Source organism: Ascidiella aspersa, chromosome 6, assembly GCF_963924565.1.
Source record: "Ascidiella aspersa chromosome 6, kaAscAspe10.2, whole genome shotgun sequence".
NCBI lineage: Eukaryota > Metazoa > Chordata > Ascidiacea > Phlebobranchia > Ascidiidae > Ascidiella > Ascidiella aspersa.
Genome location: NC_139452.1, coordinates 1,855,658 through 1,858,465, shown reverse-complemented (window position 1 = coordinate 1,858,465; position 2,808 = coordinate 1,855,658). Strand labels below are relative to the sequence as shown.

Below are 2,808 nucleotides of genomic sequence, written 5' to 3'. Positions count from 1 at the left end.
GAATAAAGAGTTATTCGAAACGTTCAAAATGTTACTTACTTCTGTATGGGCTTTGATATTCTTATTAGATTTAATTAAGATTTTGACAATCGTTAAATCATGAGGATTTGTGAAACAGTCAATTTAATTGAAAAGTATTTTCTAAAGCGCAGTTAGTATTTCATAAATTACATTTGTTTCAATAATTGTAGATGGCCAAGCAAAGCAAATGGGTTATTCGTTTTGTAAAACCTCTTCAGTTTAAAATGCATATTACCCTGAATATAGAAAATTGTACAAAGCTGTCCCGAGGTGTTATTTATCGGGGTTGCTACTTTAAACATATCCTGACCAAATTTTGAACGCATGGTTTTAAATGTTAACCTAAATAGATTTGAGAATATGGCAGGATAACCTTTTAATAACAATATTTTTACCGATATTCCTTACCGGATTATTTCGAAATACTTTCACCATTGGTATGTAGTTAAAAAGTAGGTAAACTGGACCAAAAATGGTATTTTGCGATTTTATCGATCCGGAACGAATTCGATTAGTGCAATATTTCCGCCAATCATTGATCGTTTTTTTTTTTACGTAAGATGGAATATTGCAAAGAAAATACACATGCAACATTAATTAGTTTGTAAGTGACAATGTTGAATAAGTGCTGTTATTAGAATATTATTTGTATCTTGCATTCGCTTCCATTGTGATAATAGGCGATTTGGAAATATAATTTAACTAGTTTAGAATGTGGCAATAATGCCGTGGTATAGTAAGATTACGTTACTCAAATCCCTGCTGTTAAGTTATCTAAATTGTTTAAGTATTCTATGTTTTCCTTTCTCTCATGCGCTTTAATTTATGTGTCGGGGTCACGTGACTTTAATCTTAGTTTGTCCGTGCTTCGAGCAGTAGGGAGCTCCAGTCTTTGTATTACAGCTTGTTCATCTTTACGTTACAGTTGCTTATACTATGCTAAAGTTTAGGGTTGACATTCCATATGTTTCTTGGAGAAACAAACTAGAAATGTGGCAACTGTGTCACATCATTTGAAAAGAAAAATCAGGCAATCACGGTTGTGCTTGAGGCTTTGGATGGTCATGAAAAGGCGGAAAAGGCTGTTTCCAACCGGACCACAGCAGATTTACATTCTGATGAAGGTATGGCAAGACTGTTAGAACAACTTGACATAGCCTTTAAAAGTGAAAAGAATGATGATGCATATAGTGCATACACACAGTTTCTCTTTGCAGAAAAATGAGTGATCTATGAATGACTATCTCATTGAGTTTGAACATTGCTCTCAGAGAATGAGCACCCACGATATAAAATTACCCGATGCAGTTGTAGCATTCAAACTACTTGACGGGGCATGTTTAAGTGAACATGAAAGACAAATGGCATTGACCTTTGCCAGCTATCTTACATATGCTAACATGAAGAGTGCTCTAAAAAGGATCTGTTCGAATAACATTGATTCTAGTTCAAGCATTAAAGTGAAGAGTGAAGCATTTGTCACTAAACAATACAAGAATCATGGAGGGAAGCAACGTGGTTTTATTAAAAAGAAGCAAAATCCTCTTGACAAGTATGGAAAAATTTCAAGGTGCGTAATTTGTGATTCAAAAATGCACTGGGCAGCATGCTGTCCACATAAAATTCAAAAGCCTTCAGTTCAACACCGAAAAGCCATTGCAGACTCACCGAATCTGTCGATCAATGATGCAAGCAGAGCAGACTAGAAAAACAACTAGCCTGCAGTGAGGTTCGAACTCACGACCTCCGGTCAAGCCGGGACCGTCGCTCTACCAACTGAGCTATGCAGGCTCAGAAGGGAACGAGTCGAGAAACAACCATACGCCAATGCTTGCTCAATCTGTTAGTACAAGCAGCTTCATAACGAAGGGGATCGCCAGTATCATATCATAATACAATGAAACATATGTACACACATATATGTGTGCTTACAACTGAGATCTAGCCCTTCTGAAGCTGCTTTTGACCAACGATAACGGCTTACGTATTATTAGCCTTCAGTTCAACTGACTTATTCACTTGACAGGGCTGTTGAAGAATGGGAAGAAGGAAGTGAAGAAGTTAATTTAATTTTAATGACTGATTTCGATAAAAATGAAATATTTGTGGCAGAAACGGTGACGTCAGCTATTATTGATACAACATGTAGTAAAACTGTATATGTGGTAATAAATGGTTTAATAATTATGTGAATTCTCTTGGTGTACCTTCTAAAAAACAAATTAAGCAGTTTTCCAACAACACAGTTTTTAAATTTGGTGATGGAAGGAAAGTTTCTTCAGCAAAACGAGCAATTATTCCAGCGAAAATTGCTGGTAGACATTGTTTTATAAATGCATCAATTATTTCTGATAATATTCCATTGTTGTTAAGTAAGACTTCATTGAAGAGAGCTGGTACTGTAATTGATCTGCAGTAAGATAAAGCCTTTATGTTTAAAAAATGGGTTAATCTACTTCTTACTTCAAGTGGCCATTACTGTATTGACATCAGTCCTGGCTGTAGTATGTCACACAAGCATAAAGATGTTTTACTTTCAAATGACATGTCCAGGGCTACTAGAATAAAAGCTATAAAGAAGCTACACATCCAGTTTGGACATGGATCTGTAACTAATTTACAAAGATTGTTAAAAAATGCTGACAAATGGATTCCAGAGTATTCTGATGTGCTTGAACAAGTCATAAACTCATGTGATATCTGCAAGATGCACAAAAAGCCTCCGCCGAGACCAGTTGTTGGCTTTTCTTGGTCTGAAAAGTTCAATGAAACAGTTGCAATGGATTT

General features: G+C 35.8%; 1 non-coding gene across 1 annotated transcript; it reads right to left on the bottom strand.

The window, feature by feature from the left end:
* Positions 1-1,737: 1,737 nt before the first annotated feature.
* Trnaa-ggc (transfer RNA alanine (anticodon GGC)) lies at positions 1,738-1,812 on the bottom strand. The gene has a single exon. It is a non-coding gene; the product is annotated as a tRNA-Ala (tRNA).
* Between the last annotated feature and the right edge of the window lie 996 nt (positions 1,813-2,808).